Here is a 17877-nt window from a genome sequence, read left to right as displayed (position 1 = left end):
ATCTTGGCGTTCTGACGTCACCACAACCCCTGCAAAAAGGAGCAGACGAACTTGCGCTCCACATAGCTTTTAGGATAAAATTTTCGCATTTATCTAGCTCCCTTTGAAAGTTTTAATTTCTGAAAATCATAACGAAAGGTATACGGCGCGTTCAGGGCCTAGGGGAAATTGTCTCAGCCCTGGGTCACCGAATAATCACAACATTTTTTAGCGAGGAAGCTCCTGCGATCTTTAACTTTTTTTACTGATCGCCAATTTTACGAATTGGGAGTTCTGAAGATTTTGATATAACTTGCTTTCGTTGCAATAACTTGCATTTGATCGCAGTGTTTTTTGGTTTGTTTTTCAAGTGAAAAACTGACGTTTGCTAAAGTGACGTATATGAGATGTCCTGCTATATAACAATGCATCATCACATACTATTAAACTTAGATGCTCAGAGGTGTGTTCGTCTTTGTAATTAACAAGTTACAGACGTATTTATTTCTTACGAGTAATATTTATTTTCTGTAGCTGGGCCCGTTTCGTGCTCCTCAATGTCAGTGTGCTTGGTTCCAAATATTCTCTTTACAATGCCTACAAAGGCCAAAATGACGTCAGCCGACCCCAACTCACGCATTGGACACGAAAACTGCGTCGCTCGGATGTATGCGCTCGTCAGCAGTCAATTCGTCCATGGATATTTGGATTCGCTTTCCTGGCCAATGAGTGTCCTGAGAAAACTTATCATCACTTGCGAATGCCAAGTTCTACGGTGTGCTTAAAAAGCACGGTGAAAGCTTGGGGTCATCACACCGGTGCCCTAGCATGTCACGACTGCGTGATTTCACAGTTCTCTTTTGAGTTGAGGATTACAGGTAAGGAAGAAGAAGTTTAAAAATAATTTAGTGGCCCCTTTAACACGGATATGTGTGCTACACAAGATTAAAACATTGACTTTTTGAATGCCGGTAAACTTCCGAACGACCATTTCGCCTGTCGGCAAGAACACCTCATATCCGGCGTCCGTCTCTGGCATCCGTCTCATATGGCGTCAACAATTCGCTAGAGACCACCATGCCGTCCTTCTTGGTTGAACCCCGTCGACGTCGCTCCTCACCAGTCGGTGAGAAAATCTCATCTTGAAGGGATGATCGGGTCTTGAAGAAGTATGATGCTAAACATATACTCGCTCACTATGGGGCAGTCGAGCAGCAGTCATGTCCCGAGCCAATCGTCCTGTCGTGGCCGGCGTAATCGGATTTTGTTCCATCGGAGCGAAGTCCGAAAGTATAGGACGGTACATTCGTCCCACGAAGCGGCCGCCATCCCGGCGGCGCCGAAAACCACTCGCCTTGTCCGTGCACGTACGATACCATAGCAGCTCTCGTCGCCCGACAGTCCCCAGGCTGCAAATCGTCTCAATTTTCAGAAAAAAACAGGCACCGTTCCTCCAGAGATTCTTGCCGTACCGCGATGCCAAGCGTCTTATACCACTTTTCAATGATCGAATGGAGATATCAACTAGACTACAAAGGTTGCCGCCAGGCGTCGCTAGAAGCACGGTTACCATGGCAACCTTCCAGGCCCAAAATGGAGATCACTATCAGCGCTTCTGACGTCGTGCATCTAGATAATTTTGCGTCGTGTCGCTACTCTGGCAGCTACGCTGCCATATAGAGTGGCTCTAGTCTGCGCTAGCCCACCTCGGCGTCCGATTCCACTTTTCCCAGGATATAGACCTTTTTCACAAGGGCGCCGCCATTTTGAATTGTCGTCACTTCTAGTATGGGCGAAAACACCGTTTTGCCGTAGCCACGCCAAAAGAATACATATATATTATAAGCCTAACTGCAATCCGTTCTCGTTTTGCCTCCCCTCTCTTTTCTTACTATTTGCAGGTTGAAATATTTTATTATTTTTTCGTCGCCCATACCGGATATGCCTGCCAGGTGGCTGGGGACAAGAGTACACGAAAAACGTCTATAGGCCGGTTCAGACACTTGCGTTTGAGTGCGTTTGACTGCGTTGCGTCGAGTGCGGAAAGCTAGTCACCGGCACATCTGTGCTTCGTATGAAGCGTGGAATCCAATCCAAGGAATCATCTTGGCACGCGATATAAGCAGCAGGGATGTCCTGGTTTCTCACTGCCGCAACGCAGTCAAACGCAGTCAAACGCAACTGTCTGAACCAGGCTTATAGGGACTTTAGCAACCGGGGCCGTGGCGTGAAGCGTCTCAAGTGTTGTGCACGAGCGCGCGGGTCACGAGAGCGTCTCGTACTACGCGTGCTCATGCAGGACGCACTTCTACGCATGGTGCCATTGTGCACCGTCCTATGGCACCAGGCGCAGGGCAACGTTGGCGCAGGGTATCGGTAAAGCCTAAAGCCTAAAGCCCCTCCATGTTTCAAGAGTAGCGCAAGGTGCGTCGAAGCGAGAGGCACGTGCAACGTGCAGCCCTTGGGAAGATCATGGCGGCACAGCGCAGCACTGAGCTAGATTTCAGACGCCATGTTCTTCCCAGAAGTGGCGCGCGGCACGTGTCTTGAGTCTTGAGCATTTCCACAACGATGAGTGGCGCCACTTTTCCCAGGATAGAGGGGCTTTAGTAAAGCCCTTCATGTTTCAAAAGAGCAAAAAGCACGTGCAACGTGCAGCTCTTGGGAAGATCATGGCGGCAGAGCTAGATTTCAGACGCCATTTTCTTCCAGAAGTGGCGCGCGGCACGTGTCTCGAGCATTTCCACAACAATGAATGGCGCCACTTTTCCCAGGATAGAGGGGCTTTAGGTACCGGTGCCACCGGCATCGTAAAGAAGTGGCATGCTATCGATTTTCTGTTCGGTACACCCGCGGTGTCCGCCCTGTTTTCCGGTATGGGGGAGCGTACATCCAAGTGGTGATGCACGACCGCACGCCTGTACGATGCTCCCCCATATCGATATGGACAGGGTTGGGGGTTGAACCCAAGATCCCTGGACTTAATGACCACGCTGAGGCAGCTGAGGCATTACTCGCTTTACGGTTGGGTAGACAACAAATTAAAAGAAAGGGACCTCCGCCAACCAAGTCCTGAACAGTTAAGAACCCGACGTTTCAAAAGCGATTTTTTTTTTTTTTTATCAGGGGCGACTATTTGCACGTGGAGAGCAGCAGCTTCTTTTCCATCTACGGTCGTGTCGTTTGCTTTACTCACTTTTTATTCTTCAAGTGCCCTAATCCGTTTACATACCCGGATGGTAAAGTGCCTGTCGACCTATCAATATTCCCTGACGTAGTCTGGATATGACAGGACTCTATGAGAAGTCTGTGACGGATGTTGTTTTTAACGCTCATTGTTCTGGGGACAAAGACAAAGAAACGCAGCGCGAGCCCTACGCGCGTCCGTCGCAGCCCGCACAGCTTCGTTCGTTCTCCGAAGAGGTAACTGGTACCCAATGGCGTGGCCCAAACATTTCTCCTGTGGCCTGGTGCTCACGCTGTGGGGCTGGGCGGCCGCTGCCCTCAACGATGGGGTTGTCTACCTGGGTGACGCCAGCGTGCTCGAAGGCGACAGCTTCTTCGTGGCCTGCATCACCGAGCACCCGGACGTGTCCCCGCTATGGCACAAGGACGGCCTGCCGCTACCTCCCATGGGACATTACCTCTTCCATGAAGACGCTCTCGACAAGCACTCCAAGGTACAATTCGAAGCGCGACATGTGCTCCGAGGTCGTGTCAGCCGATCGGGTACGACCTTGGCTGGTATGACCTCGGCTGGGGAGCTTGGTGTTAGCCTCAAAGGGGTTGGTACCTCGGCTGATACAACTTCGGCAATGCCATTTAGAAGGCAAGGCCTGGTCATAGCGTCATCGTTAGTTACTCCCTGAGTCTCTGACCAGGGGGGCTATGATGCGCTTTTTGTACTCCCAGGAGACAAGGAAGAAGGAAGTGACGTCAACAACGCAGCAAATGCAGATTAGATGTTGATTTTGTTTTCTTCTGTCAACATCCAATCTGCGTTTGCTCTAGTCGTTGACGTCACTTCCTTCTTCCAAGTCTCCTGGGAGTGCAAAAAGCGCAACATAGCACCCCTGTACCATCCAGAAGGCAAGACCTAGGCATTGCGTTATCGCTATATAGTCCCGGATCAGTACCATGTGGCCTAGACATAGCGTCATCATTAGTGATACCCCAACCAGTACGATCTAGAAGGCAGGGCTTGGGCGTAGCATCATCATTAATGAGTTTTCGACCACTACCATCTACATGGCAAAGCTTGGGCATAGCGCCATCATTAGTGAGTTCCCGACCACTATTATTTACAAAACAAAACTTGGGCATAGTGTCATTGTCAATTAGTCCCCGACCAGTATCACTTATAGAAGGCAAGACCTGGTCATAGCGACATTGTTAGTTGGTATATGAGCCCCTGACCAGTACCATCCAGAAGTGTCTTGGGCATTGCGTCATCGTCTGTGGATGGCTGACCAGTGTCATGCCTTGGACATAGCATCATCGTCATTGTACTTCGTTCAGACCAAAGCTGAAACTCTAGTAGAAGCTACGTCCTCGTTGAAAAAAGTCATGTGCCTCTCTTTCGCACGTCATCACGCTCTCGGCATATCCACGTGCGAAGAGCCGGGTCCGGCGGGCATGTAGCTCCCACCGTATCCTCAGCTTCAGGGCTCATTCACACTGGAAGCGGATCCGCGTTCGCAAAGCGGTTGCGAACGCGGTTGTATAAGGATTCAGTACAATTGCACGCGCATTTGATGACATCAAATGCGCGTGCAATTGCACTGGATCTTTATACAACCGCGTTCGCAACCGCTTCGCGAACGCGGATCCGCTTCCAGTGTGAATGGGGGGTAAGGCTGCGGTCCCACGGCAGCCATCTTGAACAAGGCGTTAGTTCAACCAATAGATGGCGACACGCACCCGTGGGGTGGCCGAAACATTGGTTCACAGTGGGATGGCTCGACCATCACGTTCCCCTCGTGGCCTTGCTCGCGCCGCTGCCAGCTGTGCTCAGCTAGCTCAAGTAGCGTGGCCCAGCAAACGGATGTATGCGAGAATGTCAGGCTGGGTATAAATTGTTGTCTGATACGATCCTGGGTTCGAGCCCCACCCCTGCCCGTTTCGATCTGGATGAGCATCGTACCGGCGTGCGGTCGTGTATCACTACTGCGTGATGCACGTTAAAGACCCAAGGCTAGCGGCTGTACCGCACTGGCTAAATTTCTCATCTACAGCTGGGAGACTCGTCGCCCCTGTGAGGCAGACCAAGTTCTAGGCTGTATAAACACACACACAACCCAATTTTTTTTTGTTGTTGTCTGATATAGGGAGATGCGGTCGGCGGTTGTAACGTGCTTTCGCAATAAATCTTACCGAGAAGGAATCAAATGTTGATTGACGTGTCAATATTCTATCAATGAAAATTTCCTCTGCAGGAATGCACGCTCAGTATACTCAACCAGTGGAAGCGGACGTCGAGTAAACTGCTTCGCGCTTTACGGTACTTACCTCACCATTTTAATGACGACTAAAATAATATCACGAAATATTGTGTTTCACGGGGTCCGGAAGATGTTGTAAAGGTTGTTACATTATAGTTCCCGGAAAACAAACGCCGTTGCAATATTTTCGGAAGTACCGACACACATTATGTTGTAAGTACAGCTTACGGAAACCATCAGAAGAAATAGGAAGACGTTTATTTGCAATGAAGACGCTATGAATGAACGGCGTTTAGCGACGGCAAGTTATGAGCGTTCGGGAATTTATAAGTTGACGTGATTGCTAACCATGGACATGCGGACAATGAAGACCAGTTTTGTCGGGAGATGGTGTTTTGGTGATGACCGGATATCGGACGACTCATGGCAGACGAACAAGCAAGTTTCTTCTCAGCGATTGGTAAGTGTCCAGTTTCAAGCACAACACGTGGCTACCGACGTTGTCGACGTTTCGAACACTTACCGCTTTTGACAAAAGTCCTGGCACCTGGGCTAACTTTGTAGAAAGACTCGAACAGTAACTGAAAACGATCCACTATTCAGTCGGTGGGTGGCGAAACGTATCCACATCTGCGGAGTCATGTACGATGCGTACTCTAAGTGGCCGGAAGTTTACACGATGTCTGCCACGACGTCCAAACACGTCATTGACCTTCTACGGTCTCTTTTACCTACTTTTGCCCTACCGAAAATACTTTTTTCTGATAACGCGCCAAATCTTGCTTCAAATAAAATAAACAAGTTTTTGAAGAAAAGAAAAAACAGCATCAGGCATCACATTAGTGCACCATACCATCCTGCAACTAACGGGCAAGCAGAACAGATGGTGTGCGAAACGAAAAAAAAATCCCTTTTGAAGCTTACGGAAGAAGCAGTTCAGTGAAGAATCGCCAGGTTCTTGTTCCGGCAGCACGCGTCGGTCTCATCTTACACGGAAAAAAAAACCGCCGAAGCAATATTCGGCGGAAGAATAGCCACACCCCTCGATCTCATGATACTATCGCTTACGAACAAAGATCGAGAGATACCCACATCGGGAGTAATGGCAGTTTATTCGGTCGGACAACTCGCCTACGTGAGGAATTTCAGCGGAAGTCTGGCCTTCCATGTAAAACTTGAGTAGAAAAGGCTCTATGTTGGTTGACCAGGAGGTGTCATCTCTCTGAATAGGTTGGATATCAATGCCCTTAAGTGTAAATATAACTAAATCACAAAACTTTCTTTGTGTATTGTGTAACTGCCCTTGTATTTGATAGTAGAGGCTACGGTGGTGATCTGGACCTTTCACACCATGCTCCTTTTTCTTATTTTTCGCCTCATACTCCTTTGTGGTTTAAGTACGCTTCAAGAATCTTTCGGAACGGCGACACTTCACGTCAACGAGGCCATTTGTTTCAAGTAGTCAATCAGGGAATGCTGCTAGAAATCCGTCCCTCATATTAACGAATAAGCCGCACTTCTGCACAGTGCAGTTTTCCTGTTCCACGTACAGTTGTAAAGCAACATCCTCATTGATTCTACCATATACTGTTGCGGGTGAAGAAAGTCTTTGGGTACACGATACTTGAAACAAGTCTGGCACTGTACGTTGTGGTTCAACACCCATTAATGTCGTCGTCCTTATAGAGCCTCATCATTTAATCATTACCTCGTCACCTCATATTGCTCTTCATCAACAGTAAGTACAATAGGCTACCGCCACATTACAATCCAAGAATTGAAAAATTAAGTCGTTCAGTCCTTCAACCAGTTTATAATTTATATAATGTTATTACGTTACATTACCTCGAGACGATCGACGTCCATTGTCGATCTTCAAATACTTATAACTGTATATAAATTAGACGCACAAGGGGGGTTGGTTGCCGAGTGCATGGTCTAGCGCACACCTGCTCGGAGCACTGGGAGCGAAAGCTCGCGCTGCAGAACCCACCCCGCCCCTGCCCGTTTCAATCTGGAAGAGCATCGTACCGGCGTGCGGTCGTGCATCACTACTGCGTGGCGCACGTTGAAGACCCCAGGTTTTCGGTTGTACCGCACTGGCTAAATTGCTCATCTACAGCTGAGACATCAGACGCCCACTAAGGCAGACTAACTTCCGCCTGAATAAACATACACACAACAATTTGCAATTAGACGCATAATAACAAAGAACACAGTGTGCCGCCTCTTTTCTTTGGATGCCTTTTTTTCTAAACCAGCGCAAGCTCGTGCGTTCTCTCTTTTGAGACGGTTAGAATGGTCGCGTATAAAACCCGCGTTTCTCCTACCCGCCCGCTTCCTCCTCTTATTATGTGTATTTGGTTATAACTAAATAAGCTATAATAATGGTGTATTATTCATATTTACTTTCAGTTTCAGTCAGGGAAAAGGAGTTTCGCGGCAACTAGAGCCAATAAATGAGCTGCGCTTAGAGTATCGGCACTCTCTTCCCCGACAGTGTTGTGAACGCCGCCATTTTGGTGCTTGTGCAGAGCAGGCGCAACTGCCGATCGTCATGATTCAAAAGTGCGACATCGTCAGCATTAGATTCGGTGTTAGGAAGCTCATGTAATGTTGCTTTGCTTTGTCGCAAACTGTTTAAAGTGGGGGACGGAAAAGCGTTTCTTGTGATTTCAGATAAAGCTTCAAATAACTGGCAACCATAATTTTAAGCCATACTAAGGCCAAGCGTGGCTACTCTGAAGCGTAGCTTATTTAATAACACTACTCATGCTCTTGTTCAAGAGGCTTGTAATACCTAGGGTGCCTCAATGTCCTTCTGTTTAGGGTGATGCCACCCTCTGTAGTACCCGATGCCGACAGCACGCGCTCAAGGGGAAAATACAAAGAAATCGACGAAAACAAAATGTCGCCATAGCACAATCAGCGCCACGAGCGCGTGCAGGGACACGCTCTTTCACGCGCTTATGAACAAAAAATAAAAATAAAAGAGGGGGACAAAATGGCCAGATGTCGTGCTCCACCCTAAGCAAAGGGCACATGAAGTGCTCCACCCAGTAATACCTGGAGGGGCCATATCGTAAGCCCCGTGGATTCCACAAGCCACTACCTTTTGACAGCTGCCTCTTCTTCATTGTTCCCGCTTGTGCCAGTAAATTAGCTACGGTTCAGAGTAACGACACTTGGCCATATTGTGGCTTAAAATCATGGTTGCCAGTTATATGAAGCTTTATCTAAAATCACAGGAAACGCTTTTCCCTCCCTCACAAATGTTTAAACAACCCGCGACAGAGCATTGCAATATTGCATCAGCTTCCTAGCACCGCATCTAATGCTGAGGAAGTCGTACTTTTAGATCACGATGGTCGGCAGTTGCGTTTGCTCTGAGCAAGACCCAAAATGGCGGCGCCCAAAGCAATTTTGGGGAACGGAGTGCCGATACTTTAAAGCTCATTTAGTGACTCTAGGCATAAAGTGAACTCGGGTGTATTCTTTTCCTCTTCGTCTTCATTGTTTATTGATTTCAATCATATCGAATAATGAATACATTATATCACGCTACGCTTGTGTAAATATTGGTCTTAGATTTATTAGCCTGACCCAGTACTTAAACCATTCAGTTATCGATAGTAAATCTTCCAATATATTTTTTAAATGTGAGGGTAAAAAGACACAGAGATTGATGATGATACAGACGCCAACGCCGCCCTCGGAAATTTTTTGAACATTAGAAATCAGCAGTTTGTCTGCCATCCGCCAGGTAGCGCAACAAAACACCCAAACAGTTTTTAATTGTTTTTAAACTTAGCTAACCTCTACACCTATTAAGAAACCAAAGCAATATTATTGTGAAAATTTAATACATCGCAATGTATATCTATTCCAAACTATAAATGTTATTAAATGCCAATAAATCTGTTTGATGTCCAAAACAGATATGCGTCAAAAACAGGTAAGTTTGAAGGGCTCCTGGAGCGTTATGACTTTGAAAATGAAAAAAAGCCATCGTCCACCTCTTGGGCAACTATTGTAGCTCTAAATGTTATAAAAGATTTTATCATAGTTTAATTATTTCTTCAGCGGCATTTGAACTACCATGACACGAAGCACAAAAAAGTGCTACGTTTGATATGAAATATCTAAACAAAAAAAATTTACACAACATTAAATTTTTTTCTGCATATTACCAATTATAAGCACTACATCTGTAGCTAATTTCATTGCCCTAGCTCTTGTCATTAAAAACATATTTGTGCGGAAAAATGTCAATTTTAGGGCAATATTTGGAGGGATGAAAAAAACAAAGTAGTGCAAATATAAAAAAAGTGGATCGTTAGATTCTGCTCCGACATCATCTTAACAAAACTGATATATTGGAACCGTGCTATCTTTAATGGATCGTTCATAAAACATGAACTAGCGGAGCAAGTGAGGGTCCGCGCCTTCATATTCGCAACGCTACAAATGCGCATGAACAGTAAAAACCAGCACATACATAATATCAAATGAAAGAGGATTGCATTGCCTTTCAAATGACATCAATCCCAAAAAACACTATTTAAAACGAGATGAGTAATGGCCTGCCGAAAAGTACCTAAACTGCCACATTCAGTGGGACCGTGGCCTTAAAGGAATACTAAGCAAAAGAATTTAGTGCCCGTAATAAGTGGCGCACGTTCTTTCCACGAGCCAGCAGCCGCCGGTGTGCGCGAGCACACGCAACGAAAATGACATCAAAGACCTCCATACACGCTTAAGAGGACAGGGAAATGCATAGGCTTCGGGCCAAAGGAGAATAAAGACGGGATTTTTATCTCTACAAATGAAAGCTGCGTGCTTGTTAGACTAATTAATCGCTTACCTTTCGCTACACCATCGCTACACCAGACACCACTGTGTGGATGAAAAACTTGTCTTTATTCTCCTTTGGCCCGAAGCCCATACATTTCACTGTCATTTTAACCGCGAAAATGGACGTCTTTGACGTAATTTTTGTTGCGTGTGCTCGCGCACACCGGCGGCTGCTGGCTCGTGGAAAGAACGTGCGCCACTTATCATGGACACTAAATTCCTTGGTTCAGTATCCTTTTACGGGTGAACGGAGTTTAATGAGTCCCTAAAGTACCATCTAAGAGGGAACCTTTTACGTAGCGTCATCACTAGTGAGTTTCCGATAGTAGCATTTATGTACAAGACAAGGCTTGATCACAGTGGCGAAGAGCCGCTTGCCTGACCGATTGCACTTGGCATTCCCACGGTGGAGAATGGCCAGTGACAATTCCCCATGCGGGCAACGCCTTGAATTGGCAGTTTGCCCCCAGTGGATCCCCAGTAAATACACTACCTTGAAGGCAAGGCCTACGAATTACGTAATCGCTACCTTTGACTCGCCTGAAGCAGCAAACACATTGAAAATAGACGAAACTACGCGGAAAAGCGGCAGACGCTTTCCCATTGTTGTGCATGGAACACGCCTCCGACTGGTGTGCTTACCGCGTCCTAAAATAAGGTGTCTCAATTTCCGCCTAATGATGTCATAGAAGCGTTATGCTGTCCCCCGCCGCGATCCTGGCGGTGTCACAGCAGCTGGAGTGGATGTGACCGACGTCTGTTCTGCTGCAGGTCACTCTCCGACTTGCCACAGTCCGGGCAAGGTTAGGCAGTCGGGAGTTCAGACGCTGTGGCGACAGCGCGACACTCGCGTTCGCTCGCACTTTTTGCAGGTACCAACCACCAGGATAGCGAGATCCGACAATGTGACACTCCGGCTCCTAGGACGTCGTTTGTTGCCACTTCGGAACTACACTATGTTTGATGTATGAGCCGGTAAGACGCCAAACGCACCAGTGGAAGACGCATTCCAGGCACCGTGTGATACGACTTGGGCAATATCACTTTAAGATACGGCCTGCGTACCGTCATCGTTCGTGCACCTTTACCAGCACCGCCTAAATGGCAAAGCCTGGGCATAGCACCATAGTTAGTGGATCCTTTGACTAATACGGCCTATACTTCGTTTTTCCTTGAGTCTGGACGCAGCCAATGCCACGAGTTGATGGGGCTAATTAAACAGCGCCAAAAGCGCAATGCACTTGGCCTTCCCTGTACATGATTAACACAGGTACATGAACGTGAAGATCGCACCATGTTGGTGGGCTTTTGACTCTGCTTGATCTCGCGACGAGGACTCGGCAGGGCGTCATCTACAGTCACTACAAATAAGCAGCGTTTAGAGTATTGGCACTTCATTTCCCGATTTTCTCGCGAGCACCGCCATTTTGATGGTTTGTGCAGAGCAGGCGCAGTTGGCGATCGCCAAAAATGGAAAATGCGAGTTCATGAGCTTTTGGTGTACGTTGCGTCAGGACACTCGAACGATTTTGTTCTGTTCAACCACATGTTCCAACATACTGTATTCCGTTAGAGGAACAGGGGCGCAGGTCTTATCGCCAATTCGCAATTCCAGAAGAGGCGACGCCACCTGGCAGCAAAGGCGTCTTTTAGAAAAGAGACGTTCGCGCCTATCGATACGCGCGGCGGAAGCTTACGCAACCTGGCGGAGAAAATGTGAAACAATGGGACGGGGATTAAATGCACTGCTTAGTCACTGACACGTACGACCAGAAGCGCTGGGCTTCTCTTCTCGAGTCCTCATCGAACGCTGCCGCAGCACCTGTTCTCGGTACGAGTTGAACCGACCCGACAACAAACGCTGATGGAGTCCTCGTGTTCTCAAGAGTACATGCCCAAACAATGGCGGACCATGACCTCCAGGATATTATGCGCACAGGGCTCTCCTCATGTCGCTTCATTCGCCGCGAGAGACTGAAAAAATAGGTGGTCAAGCGCGGCGGAAATAGCCTCGAGCTGCTTTTTCCCTTCGTCTGGCCTGCTCGCTTGCTTGGTTAGCTTAGGCCTGCTGGCACGCAGGGAGTAGTATGTTTGCTGGGTGGACACCTGAGATTGCTGGGTGGACACTGCGATTTTGGAGATTAAGATCCTCGGAAGGGGGCATAGGAATAAAACAACAAGAGAGATAGAGGAAGTGTTTGAAATAAAAACAAGAGGCACAAGCAAGTGCGTCAGCGAGTCATCATTGGCCCTTCTTGATAAGGAATTTGTATTTTTGCATAAAGAGTGCGGGCTAGGGCAATGACGTGGTGTGTTACGAACCGTATATAAGTGTGTGTGTTTTTAAATTAAACTTTCAGACGCGAATATGCCAACGTGTTGTCTCTTCTTCCTCTTGTCCTTGTTTTTTAGGCGTTCAGTTCTGACTGAAAATACGTTCGTTTTCGGGAATTATACTCGTTGCTTCTCATCACAACATATATTACATTTTCGAGAAAGCGGTAGTTAGAAATTCTATAGACGCTTTACAGCAGCTGTGAATGGGCGCCGCCATAACCGCCCTTCAGTTTTTGTTTTCGCTTATATTTTTTACTCTGCTCCATCATTACCACAGGAGGACAGGTTACTGGCATTTTAGATACGACGGTGTCTTTTCCCCCAGCATTTGCCTTTGTGGAGGCTCGCCAAAGCCCGCTTCAGTGGTTTGATATCTCGGTAAGACAGTAGAAGGTTGGCAATGGCGTCTGTAATCTGGCGCGTGTGTAAAGCGTCTATAGGTTTCCCTCTAAAGATGTAGAATAAAAAAAGCCGGAGCGTGCCAGCACTTTATACTCGAGGTCAGATGCTACACCACTCGTAACCTAGCTTTGGTGGGGCTTTTTTTTTTCATTCAGCTTTTTGTTTTGTGCACGAAGTTTACCTCTGTAATGTTGGTGTGGCCAAAGCTCCTCTATCCTCGGCAGATCGGCGCCTTTCATTGTTGTCAAAATGCTGGAGACACGTGCCGCGCGCCACTTCTGGGAAGATCATGGCGTCTGAAATCTAGCTCAGTGCTGAGCTGTGCCGCCATGATCTTCCCGAGGGCTGCATGTTGCACGTGCATCGACGCATCTTGCGCTACTTTTAGGTTTCGCCCCATACTCGCACCACCTTGCGGAGCTGAGATACTAAACGCCCCTTTGGTTGGCAGCCGAGTGTCTGGAAGGGCCGGAGAAGAGCTGTGCGCGCCAAAAATCTCGGAGACCGTGGGAGACTGGAACAGTGAGCGCGGCAGGTACTAAGTATACTCCGTTTCAGTTTATGAGCAAGCAAGGCTGAAGCTACAACGCGAGCATGTGGCCCTGAACAGTGCTTGCACTGCACGAGCGCGCGTGCGTAAGGACGCTAAAAGCCTCGAGTCATAGCCTCCTCTGTACTCACAAAACCTGGCAGTTCGACGACGGAGCCATAGAGTGCCCGGTCGCAGATTTGCACTGCGAGGATCTGGTAGCACGGAGCATCAAAGAGCCATTTCTTGGGGAACCTGGACGTCAGCGCACAGCTTTTGCAGCGGCGAGGACCCGAAACCTACTTGTTCGCTCGGGAAAAGTGTGTTTCTCCGTCTGGCCGCAGCGGGGCGCCAGTCACGTGGCTCTCCTCTCATCCGTTGTCTGCCGCTCCATCCTTTCCACCTCGGCGGCCGCTTCTCGTGGCGATCTACCAGGCTCTGTCAGTTTATAGGAACCTATGTCCGAGCTCACCCTTGTAGCTTCTGCCACTCTTACACTTCTATTTAGTTTTATTTATTTATTCAATACTGCCAGCTGCCTTTTGGCAGCCAGGGGAGGAGCGGTTACACACAGTTTTATTTTATACACGTGAGATTTCCTGACATGATCAAAATCACCAGAAAGAGAAACCAGTAAGGCGCATTGTACATACAGTTGATAGAATGGGTACAAAAGAAAAATGTTACACTCAGGAGCGAAGATAACCCTTTAAGACCCAACAAGATTGTTAGCAGGGGACATAAATATAAACATAAAGCGCAACATTCGCCGGTAAGATATGACAAAAAAATAGTGGGGTGTTGCCGTGCACTTCCTCCCAGAAGAGATAATAGAAAATACAAATAAAATAAACAGTTCACTCGCAAATAGGCACCAATAGAAGATACAAAGACATCTTGGGATGTTGTACCAACCACGTCGCGCGGAAGATTGTTCCATTCGGTTATCGTTCTTGGAAAAAAATAAAACCGATATACGTTTGTCCTCTATTGAGGCATCAGTATTGTTTTATTGTGATCATTCCGAGTCGGTCGCGCTGTGTTAAACTGCATATAGGTAATCGAGGAAATTCAATGGAGCTTTAGTCGGTGAAACTTGTGCTCCCTCACCGAAACGTTTCTACCATCCATAAGCGTGATAAATGGATCTTATTGCCTTCCTCTGTACGCGTTCGATGGATTCAGTGTCGGTTTATTTATTATTTTTCTTTTTTTTTTTTGGGGGGGGGGGGGGGGGGGGAGTAGGGGGGATCCCAGACAACGTACCGTACCGTCTTTCAAGGGATGTGTAGGCTACCAACTTTGTTTTGCTAATGCCATGTTTTAGTCGAGACAGTGGCAGTGCTAATAAATATGGTCTTTTCAACTTAGATTGGAAGTTATAGTTATTCTTAGGCACTTAAACTGAGTGACTAGGCTAATCTCAGTATTTATAATTTTAAATCTGTACCCGAGCGGTTGTGTTTTGTGTGTAATAGTCATGTTTGTGCACTTAGCAAAGCAAATTGTTGCGTGTATGTTTATACAGCCGGAAGTTACTCTGACTCAGTGGGCGTCTGGTGTCTCAGCTCTAGATGAGCAATTTAGCCAATGCGGTACAACCGCTAACCTGCAGGTCTTTAACGTGCACTACTTAGAGGTGATACATGACCGCACGCCGGTACGATGCTCATCCAGTTCGAAACGGGCAGGGACGGGGATTGAACCCAGAATCCTGGGGATTGAACCGAGGATCCTGGGTACTTAAACTTCTTTGCTAAGATTGACACCAAACTGACTGCAGCGGACAGGTGAGTTGTAGGTCCTTACAAAAATGATCAATGAGTTTCTATTGAGTTTCTAATGTCTTCTATAAGAATGCATTAGAAACTCAATAGAAACTCATTGATCATTTTTGTGAGGGCCGGCCAAGCTGTTTAAATAAATTAAGAAGAGAAGTGGGGCCCAACACGGAGCCTTGCGGGACTCTTGAAAGATCTGGTGCTAGAGGCCATTTTGTCCTGTCTATATGAACGTAGTGCTGTCTCTATGATAAGCACGAGTTAAGCCACCAAAAAATTTGGTCCTTTTTCAGTAAATGCCAAAGTTTTAAGTCATACTGAGGCACCCGATAAAAAAGCTTTTTCGAAATAAAAAAAGAACAAAAAAACGGCATCGATTTGTTTGCTTTTGTCCAGGATTGACAAAATTTCGTTGTTAGTGTGAAGCAGCTTGGTGACTGTTGAAAAGCCACGTCGAAAACCATGCTGGAGACCCAAGAAAAAGTAGTTGTTCTCAAAAAAGGGTGCTTAGTTGTTTAAAAATAAAACGTTCCATTACTTTACTTGCCATACGCAACAATGAAACGGAATATAGACGGAATATAGAAATCGAAAATTGTTCCGCGTAGCTCCTTGCATCGCGACATTGATTTTCATTGAAAGGGGGGGGGGGGGGGGGGGGGAGGGGGGTAGAACAACTGCATAATTTGATGACATAAAACAGGGGTCTATAATGCTCTCGTAATAAATGTAAGCTTTCCTTTTTTTTTCTTTCCTGCTTCTCCCACCATGGCGACGTCTTCAAGATGAACACACTGTACGTAGCGCACGCGCAGTTGAGGCACAGCGGCGACTATTCGTGCGCTGCGAGCAACAGCCGGCAGTTCCACAGGGTACAGGTGTCTGCTAGCATGGCCGAGGGCTCCGACGCCCGCCTAAATAAGGAGCAAAGCTGCTATCACCTCGTGAGTATCTTTCCATCCATTCACGTTTCTCGCATCTGTCATTGTTCTACTAACAGCTTATAGGAATTGCAAGGTGTTGTTAGCCCCGAGAACCGTATTATCTCTCTGCTGCAAGTGAGATAGCAACATCAACCGGAAAACCAAAAACTACGAATGCCTCACTCGCCCCCCCCCCCCCCAAAAAAAAAAAAAAAAAAAAAAAAAAATTATGTTTTGCCGCACGCTCATTCTCAGCCCGAATGCAGCGCTATGGTGGTCGGAACCAGGTGCCAAAGCTTCAGAAGTATCCGTTATCTAATTCAGAAGTTATAAACGATTTCGTGAAAATTTCAATGGGAAAATGGGTCCCGTTTTCGGCCATGTGCCATGGAGTTCCATGCATTTGAGAGCTGCGCCGGCGGCCACTTTTCTTTCCATTAAAAGTTTCAGAAAATCACCTAAAACGTTTGATTCAGATAACGGTTCGTTGTGAAACTTTGGAATCTGGTTCGCACCGCCAGTGCTACATTTGGGCGGGAAATGTAGTTCGGCGACGCGAAATTTATCCTTGCGGAAAAAAGAAAAAGAACAAAATGTTTTGGGGAATACCTTGTATTTACACAATTAAACGATTCATATTGTAAACGCTAAATTATTAATCGTTGAAGCAGCGCAAAAATATAGCTCTGAACTTATGAATCCAAGTCAGAAACCTAGATTCTAATTTGCCAATATAAATTTAGAAATATACCCTAAAGGCCCGTTCACACGCTTGCACATGAGTAAGACCAGCTGAGACAAGGCCGATGTTTAAGTCTGTTGCGACGACGTAGGACCGGATGCGCTGCCTCGGAGCAGGTCCACAGCCGTCGCGAGAGGCTTAAAAACTGGTCTTGTCTTGGCCGTGGTGGTGGCTGTACTTCGGCTCATATTCGCCCGACAAATGTCGCGTCTGTGTGGGAGTTACGCAACTCGTTCTAATTGCAGCTAAATGGCCCGTTCATCTTTAATACCTTAGGACAAAATGTGATATGTATCTATCTTCGCAAACGTGACCCGCAATGAAGAAAACAAAAAGCGCAGGTTTTGATATTTCCGGAAACATGCCTCTATGAGTCCTAGGTTTATAAATTTCTAAAGCAACTAAGTCGCTTTTTGATTTTATTAATAAATAGATAAAGGACGGCCTTGTAACTGAGTGACGATAGCATAAAGAATATGAGAAGCGCAACTCCAGCCATTTAATCGGCCTTAAAATTCTTAAATTTCAAAATTTCGTCCTAGGAGTTTTAAGTTTCTTTTTTTTTTGTCGGATAGAATTTTAGTAGCTGGCCTGATATTTTTTAATTGTGTTCTAGCTGAACTATATTAGACTATCTTTTTTGTATCTGTGTTCAAAGTCGTTCAAAATAATTTTCCAATGAAGGCAATATTTTGAAGCTTGGCTATGTACGCGAAAAACGCCATTCAGAGAAAACGAGAGTTATTTTGAAAGAAAACCTGTTATGAGCATTTTTCTCAATCTATTTGAGAACACTTTCCACGATTATAATTTTCAAAAGCTAGCTAATTTTTCTAAGTGTCGAATATCATTGCAGCTGTAGAAGACGACGCACACATGCGCCATCTCT

Source organism: Ixodes scapularis, unplaced genomic scaffold (genome assembly GCF_016920785.2).
Source record: "Ixodes scapularis isolate PalLabHiFi unplaced genomic scaffold, ASM1692078v2 PGA_scaffold13__105_contigs__length_92229423, whole genome shotgun sequence".
In the NCBI taxonomy this organism is placed as follows: Eukaryota; Metazoa; Arthropoda; class Arachnida; order Ixodida; family Ixodidae; genus Ixodes; species Ixodes scapularis.
This window is presented reverse-complemented; position numbering follows the sequence as displayed.